Here is an 8658-nt window from a genome sequence, read left to right as displayed (position 1 = left end):
ATTTCAGATATTCAGACATTACTGGAATTACCAAAACAAAATGTTTATATTTAATCAAATGAAATGCTTATTCCCTATGCACCTTCAAATCTTGGATCTTATCTAACTGTGATGTTGGACATATAACATTAATGAACCAGAACTGTGCAACATGATTATATCAGTTAAGAAAATATTTGGGTGCAAAAAAAGAGGACTTTCAGAGAACATAAATGTTGAGAGGTTTATTGCTCTCACACAGGAACTCTGGGAGTGTGCAGTACAGAGCTAATAATAATTGGGACCGGGGAGGCTCTTTACATCACTCAATTCTGCTTCGATTGTAGCTTCTGTCTTTCTGTCCCAGTGGCACTGTCCCAGGGTTCCAAGCAGGACAAAGAAGGGTAAAAGCTAAAAGACATTTTAGCTGATTTCATCCTGGTACGTAGCCTTTTTGGAAACCTCCACGTTCAATCCAAGATGTTCACATCTCATTAGCCAAGAGTGGAACACACGGCCAGACCTGGCATCTGAAGGTATTCTAGCATCTGTAGTAGAAAAAGAAAAAGGGAAGTTCTACTGGGGTGCAGAAATAAAATATTACAACTTCTACTTATGTTCATTTTTTTCAAAAAATCAATTCCTAATATATGCTGTGTACCTTGCCTACAGTGTCACACTTCACCAGTTATGAAAGGGTCCTGAGACATATTATAAAAGACATTCTGAGGAGTAAGAATAAGTTCAACAATGGAAGTTTTGAAAGTGATCGTTGGCTTTCAGTATATTTTGACAAATTGGGTTTCCTAGGGTTACAGTTAAATTGATATAGTTTTAATGAAAGAAAAACCCTTGGAAAATGGAGAAGTGAATTTAAAAGATTTCTATAAAGAAACTAAGGATTGAAAATGCAAATAATGAAAGCAAAAACGAGAATATAGCAGAGCTGACATTTCATTAATGTGAGATCTTTGCAACATTATAAAGTAAACAATAACAATATATGTAATTAGATCTCATAAGAAGTTAGAAAAATTATCAAGACTATTTGAAATATAAAATTGCATCCACTGTCAACGAAAATGAGCTTCATCCTAAATGTCTTTCATGTCTTAAGATATCTAACAACAATAGAATAAATTTATAATTTTAAACTATGTAAAAATAGAAGTACATTGAATTAAATATACATTTTGGTCAAACAGTAGGTGAGTATTTCAGTATTTGTCCAAATCAAGGCCAGCTCCTATTATCACCATCATAGAATGAACTGGGACATAAGGATAAATCTGAAGTTTTATCAAAAAATATGTATTATAATTTTGTTTAAAATTTTTAGAAGTCTACATTTTCAAGTTTGACAAGAGTGTGCAGGGAAAAATAATTTCTCAGTATTGTCAGCTTCTGGACTATACCTACAGTCACTATATTGTACCCCTTCAATACACAGGCTCAAGTGGCACACATAATGATATTACTAACTCCTTTGGACATAAAATCTGGGAAAAGTTTCTTCAGTTCTGTGAGTTTCAAAACGAACTTTGGGGGCTTCTCTGGTGGCGCAGTGGTTGAGAGTCTGCCTGCCGATGCAGGGGACACGGGTTCGTGCCCCAGTCCGGGAGGATCCCACATGCCACGGAGCGGCTACGCCCGTGAGCCATGGCTGCTGAGCCTGCGCGTCTGGAGCCTGTGCTCCGCAACGGGAGAGGCCACAGCAGTGAGACGCCCGCGTACCGCAAAAAAAAAAAAAAAAAAATGAACTTCAATTTAGGATTCATAGCTTTGGCAAACCTTAAAATTCCTTTAGCAAAATGGCAGTCTACAATAATCACTTTAATAAGTTGCTTTAAATTTTATCCTCCAGTTGAAGGTTGTTTGGGGATTTAATTGGTTGAACAAAATAAGTTGTTTTTCACTAACACTTTTTTTCACTAACACTTTTCTCACAGACTTTATCTTTTTCATAAATCAAGATGACTTATATATACTATTGTAAATTATTGTATAACTATTGGTTGCCACAATAATGATGTTTAATAGACAACCATAAAACCTCAGAGGCATACAATTAACTTTATTTATCTTAAGTCTGGCAAACGGCTGTGGGTCATCCGAGAAAGGATGGCCTGGGCTGGAACAACTGGAGTGACGTAGCTCTGCTTCGAGTCTCCATCCTCCAGCAGCCTTGCCTGGAGGTGGAAAAAGACTAAGTGTTTTTCAAGTCTAACATTCCATTGGCAAAGCAAGTCACTCCGCCAAACTTGTAATCCTATATAAGCAAAGAAATAGAATCTGCCTTTTTAGTGAAACTGTAAAGTCCCATGGTAAAGGAGTATGAATACAAGAGGTGAAGAAGTGAGACCATTAATTCAGCTGATCTATGACATTTCACCGTCTGGTCATAATCACATTCCTTCCACATGCATGATATACTCACTCATTCCCAAGACCCACAGAGGTCTCATATAATCACAGTAACAGACTTCAAGTCTAGAAATTTGTGATATATATCAGGTCCAGATGCAGCTTCTCTTGGTCCAAAGACCTATGAAATAAAAACAAGTTTCCTAGCCCTCTGCCTCAACACACACGCAGCCAATATACAATAATGAAAAAGGAACAGGATAACCACAGTGAATAGTCCCATTGGAAAGGAGGAAGAATGGGAAGCATAGAGTCACTGGTTCATAACAATTCTGATATCCCACTGGGCCTGCCATTCTGACGATGGGGAAATGCTCCCTGATTAGACCCAACCCTGCTCTCTGGGAGCTGCTCCCTGACTCATTGTTCTCCAGCTTTTTGTCACACTATCTGAGATGCCCTCCTTTTCCCATCACCCTCCTTTATTCTTTGTGAAGAAATGATCCTTGTTAGCAGCTGAATAACTTTCTCAGGATGCTTCCTACCCCGAAAGTCAAGAGCCCAGAGACCTTTGTATAGCTTGACCCCTCTTGTAATCCAGGCAGTTGGTGTTTTTGCTAGTAGTACTCTCTTTAAAACTTTTCAGCTTTCTGTAACTGTCTGGTTATGGTCCATTACATATTCAAAAGCCACACCCCCATAACTGGTATCAACATATACTTCTCTAGATTTTCCTATGGCTAATTTTGGATCTGACTTCTGTGCAACCACACCCTTAGGCTTTTGTCCACTTCAGAAGATCTCAGCACCACCTTAACTCTCTCAGAAGTCTTATCAAAATATCTGATAGTCACAGTGTTCATTTGATGTTTGACACATGTTCACATCTCACTTTGAGACTTTGCTAACTGGGGTGGCTGGAGATAAGATGACAAGTTTTCCAATTTAGCAGTTCTGGCTCTCTATATTACCTTTAACTTCTGCTTGCAACCTAACCATCTTTTTTTTTTTTTTAAAGTTCAACTCTTTCTTGTACGTAGTATATTCCATGTAGCTAAAAGCCACCAGGTGGCGGTTTCTACATTTTGCCTGGAGATAAACTTGCCCAAACCCAAAAGTTAATTAGGTGTATTTTCTGTTTTCCAAGGTACCATAGGCAGCTGTTTTATCAAATGTTTCATGAAAGCTTTTTAATAAAGCAGTTTCCTCGTCATTATTTCAACCTCTGCTAACAGTTTTCTCAACTCCCTACTGAAGCCAATACCATATTTTCAGGGTTTTGTTGAACAGCTCCCCACTTGTATGTATTAACTTTTGTAGTAATCTATTAACAAAATAATGCCACAAAACAACGACACATTTTTTGTTGACTCAAGGATATGTGTTCATCATAAAGTTATCAAGTATTTGTACTCTTTCAACATTCATATTAACTGTCAATCTCTTTCCCTACTCAATAACTGAAAATTGTTCATTGTTTTTAATATAAAATTAATAGCTTTCATAATTATTGATTACCGCAATAATAAGCACTCCTTGGCGTGAGCCCTCCCAGAGTCCACGATGAGCCCCAACAAAGAGCCCAGGTAGTATCCAGTGTTGGGTTGACTCAGGCCAAACAACCAACAGGGAGGGAACCCAGCCCCACCCATCAGCAGACAAGTGGATTAAAGTTTTACTGAGCTCTGCCCACCAGAGCAACAGCCAGCTCTACCCACCACCAGTCCCTCCCATCAGGAAACATCCACAAGCCTCTTAGATAGCCTCATCCACCAGAGGGCAGACAGCAGAAGCAAGAAGAACTACAATCCTGCAGCCTGTGGAACAAAAACCACATTCATAGAAAGATAGACAAGATGAAAAGGCAGAGGGCTATGTACCAGATGAAGGAACAAGATAAAACCCCAGAAAAGCAACTTAATGAAATGGAGATAGGCAACGTTCCAGAAAAAGAATTCAGAATAATGATAGTGAAGATGATCCAGGACCTCAGACAAAAAATGGAGGCAAAGATCGAGAAGATGTAAGAAATGTTTAACAAAGATCTAGAAGAATTAAAGAACAAACAAACAGAGATAAACAATACAATAACTGAGATGAAAAATACACTAGAAGGAATCAATAGCAGAATAACTGAGGCAGAAGAATGGAAAAGTGACCTGGAAGACAGAATGGTGGAATTCACTGCTGCAGAACAGAATACAGAAAAAAGAATGAAAAGAAATGAAGACAGCCTAAGAGATCACTGGGACAACATTAAATGCAACAACATTCACATTATAGGGGTCCCAGAAGGAGAAGAGAGAGAGAAAGGATCCGAGAAAATATTTGAAGAGATTATAGTCGAAACCTTCCCTAACATGGGAAAGGAAATAGCCACCGAAGTCCAGGAAGCACAGACAGTCCCATACAAGATAAACCCAAGGAGAAACAGGCCGAGACACACAGTAATCAGATTGGCAAAAATTAAAGACAAAGAGAAATTATTGAAAGCAGCAAGAAAAAAAGACAAATAACATATGAGGGAACTCCCATAAGGTTAACAGCTGATTTCTCAGCAGACTCTACAAGCCAGAAGGGAGTGGCATGACATATTTAAAGTGATGAGAGGGAAGAACCTACAACCAAGAGTACTCTACCCAGCAAGGATTTCATTCATATTCGATGCAGAAATCAAAAGCTTTACAGACAAGCAAAAGCTAAGAGAATTCAGCACCACCAAACCAGCTCTACGACAAATGCTAAAGCAACTTCTTTAAGTGGGAAACACTAGAGAAGAAAAAGACCTACAATAAACAAACCCAAAACAATTAAGAAAATCGTCACAGGAACATACATATCAATAATTACCTTAAACATGAATGGATTAAATGCTCCAACCAAAAGACAAAAGCTGGCTGAATGGATACAAAAACGACACCTATATATATGCCATCTAAAAGAGACCCACTTCAGACCTAGAGACACATACAGACCGAAAGTGAGGGGATGGAAAAAGATATTCTATGCAAATGGAAATCAAAAGAAAGCTGGAGTAGCAATACTCATATCAGATAAAATAGACTTTAAAATAAAGAATGTGACAAGAGACAAGGAAGGACACTACATAATGATCAAGGGATAAATCCAAGAAAAAGATATAACAATTATAAACATATACGCACCCAACATAGGAGCACCTCAATACATAAGGCAACTGCTAACAGCTCTAAGAGAGGAAAGTGACAGTAACACATTAATACTGGGGGATTTTAAGACCTCACTTACACCAATGGACAGATAATCCAAACAGAAAATTAATAAGGAAACACAAGCTTTAAAAGACACAATAGGCCAGATAGATTTAATTGATATTTATAGGACATTCCATCCAAAAAAGGCAGATTACACTTTCTTCTCAAGTGCACATGGAACATTCTCCAGGATAGATCACATCTTGGGTCACAAATCAAGCCTCAGTACATTTAAGAAAATTGAAATCATATCAAGCATCTTTTCTGACCACAACGCTGTGAGAATAGAAATCAATTACAGGGAAAAAAACATTAGAAACACAAACACATGGAAGCTAAACAATACATTACTAAATAACCAAGAGGTCAGTGAAGAAATCAAAGAGGAAATCAAAAAATACCTAGAGACAAATGACAATGAAAACACAATGATCCAAAACCTATGGGATGCAGCAAAAGCAGTTCTAAGAGGGAAGTTTATAGCTATACAAGCCTACCTCAAGAAACAAGAAAAATCTCAAATAAACAATCTAAACTTACACCTAAAGGAACTAGAGAAAGAGGAATAAACAAAACCCAAAGTTAGCAGAAGGAAAGAAATCATAAAGATCAGAGCAGAAATAAATGAAATAGAAACAAAGAAAACAATAGCAAAGATCAATAAAGCTAAAAGGTGGTTCTTTGAGAAGATAAACAAAATTGATAATCCATTATCCAGACTCATCAAGAAAAAGAGGGAGAGGACTCAAATCAATAAAATTAGAAATGAAAAAGGAGAAGTTACAACAGACACCACAGAAATACAAAGCATCCTAAGACACTACTACAAGCAACTCTATGCCAATAAAATGGACTACCTGGAAGAAATGGACAAATTCTTAAAAAGGTACAACCTTCCAAGACTGAATCAGGAAGAAATAGAAAATATGAACAGACCAATCACAAGTAATGAAATTGAAACAGTGATTAAAAATCTTCCAACAAACAAAAGTCCAGGACTAGATGGCTTCACAGGTGAATTCTATCAAATATTTAGAGAAGAGCTAACACCCATCCTTCTCAAACTCTTCCAAAAAATTGCAAGGAAGGAAAACTCCCAAACTCATTCTTTGAGGCCACCATGATGCTGATACCAAAACCAGACAAAAATACTACAAAAAAAGAAAATTACAGACCAATATCACTGATGAATATAGATGCAAAAGTCCTCAACAAAATACTAGCCAACAGAATCCAACAACACATTAAAAGGATCATACACCATGATCAAGTGGGATTTAACCCAGAGATGCAAGGATTCTTCAATATACGCAAATCAATCAGTGTGATACACAATATTAACAAATTGAAGAAGAAAAACCATATGATCATCTCAATAGAGGCAGAAAAATCTTTTGACAAAATTCAACACCCATTTATGATAACAACTCTCCAGAAAGTTGGCATAGAGGGAACTTACCTCAACATGGTAAAGGCCATATATGACAAACCAACAGCAAACATCATTCTCAATGGTGAAAAAGTGAAAGCATTTCCTCTAAGATCAGGAAAAAGACAAGGATGTCCACTCTCACCACTATTATTCAACATAGTTTTGGAAGTCCTAGCCACAGCAATCAGAGAAGAAAAAGAAATAAAAGGAATAGAAATTGGAAAAGAAGAAGTAAAACTGTCACTGTTTGCAGATGACATGATACTATACATAGAGAATCCTAAAGATGCCACCAGAAAACTAGTAGAGCTAAACAATGAATTTGCTAAGGTTGCAGGATACAAAATAAATGTACAGAAATCTCTTGCATTGCTATACACTAATGATGAAAAATCTGAAAGAGAAATTAAGGAAACACTTCCGTTTACCACTGCAACAAAAAGAATAAAATACCTAGGAATAAACCTACCTCGGGAGACAAAAGCCCTGTATGCAGAAAACTATAAGACACTGATGAAAGATATTAAAGATGATACCAACAGATGGAGAGATACACCATGTTCTTGGATTGGAAGAATCAATATTGTGAAAATGACTATACTACCCAAAGCAATCTACAGATTCAATGCAATCCCTATCAAATTACCAATGGCATTTTTTACAGAACTAGAACAAAAAGTCTTAAAATTTGTATGGAGACACAGAAGACCCTAAATAGCCAAAGCAGTCTTGAGGGAAAGAAACGGAGCTGGAGGAATCAGACCCCCTGACTTCAGACTATACTACAAAGCTACAGTAATCAAGACAATATGGTATTGGCACAAAAACAGAAATATAGATCAATACAACAGGATAGAAAGCCGAGAGATAAACCCATGCACATATGGTCAACTAATCTATGATAAAAGAGGAAAGGATATACAATGGAGAAAAGACAGTCTCTTCAATAAGTGGTGCTGGGAAAACTGGACAGCTACATGTAAAAGAATGAAATTAGAACACTCCCTAACACCATACACAAAAAGAAACTCAAAATGGATTAGAGACCTAAATGTAAGACCAGACATTATAAAACTCTTAGAGGAAAACATAGGAAGAACACTCTTTGACATAAGTCACAGCAAGATCTTTTTTGACCCGCCTCCTAGAGTAATGGAAATAAAAACAAAAATAAACAAATGGGACCTAATGAAACTTCAAAGCTTTTGCACAGCAAAGGAAACCATAAACAAGACGAAAAGACAACCCTCAGAATGGGAGAAAATATTTGCAAATCAATCATTGGACAAAGGATTAATCTCAAAAATATATAAACAGCTCGTGCAGCTCAATAGTAAAAAAACAAACAACCCAATCCTAAAATGGGCAGAAGACCTAAATAGACATTTCTCCAAAGAAGCCTTACAGATGGCCAAGAAGCACATGAAAAGCTGCTCAACATCACTAATTATTAGAGAAATGCAAATCAAAACTACAATGAGGTATCACCTCACAGCAATTAGAATGGGCATCATGAGAAAATCTACAACAAATGCTGGAAAGGGTGTGGAGAAAAGGGAACCCTCTTGCACTCTTGGTGGGAATGTAAATTGATACAGCCACTATGGGAACAGTATGGAGGTTTCTTAAAGAACTCAAAATAGAATTCCC

This window comes from Delphinus delphis, chromosome 13, assembly GCF_949987515.2.
Source record: "Delphinus delphis chromosome 13, mDelDel1.2, whole genome shotgun sequence".
Classification (NCBI taxonomy): Eukaryota; Metazoa; Chordata; class Mammalia; order Artiodactyla; family Delphinidae; genus Delphinus; species Delphinus delphis.
Note: the sequence above shows the minus strand (reverse complement) of the source record.